Below are 213 nucleotides of genomic sequence, written 5' to 3'. Positions count from 1 at the left end.
TGGGTGAGGGACAGTCATGAGTGGGCAAAGGCGGGCCACGTGTGGGTGAAGACGGGTCATGTGTGGGTGAGTGCAGGTCATGTGCAGGGGAGGCGGGCCACGTGTGGGTGAGAGGGACCACGTGTGGGTGAGGCAGGTCACATGTGGGCGAGTGCAGGTCGTGAGCAGAGGAGGCGGGTCACGTGTGGGTGAGGGGGCCACGTGTGGGTGAGG

The sequence above is a fragment of the Bison bison genome, unplaced genomic scaffold (genome assembly GCF_000754665.1).
Source record: "Bison bison bison isolate TAMUID 2011002044 unplaced genomic scaffold, Bison_UMD1.0 scf7180017864527, whole genome shotgun sequence".
Classification (NCBI taxonomy): Eukaryota; Metazoa; Chordata; class Mammalia; order Artiodactyla; family Bovidae; genus Bison; species Bison bison.
Note: the sequence above shows the minus strand (reverse complement) of the source record.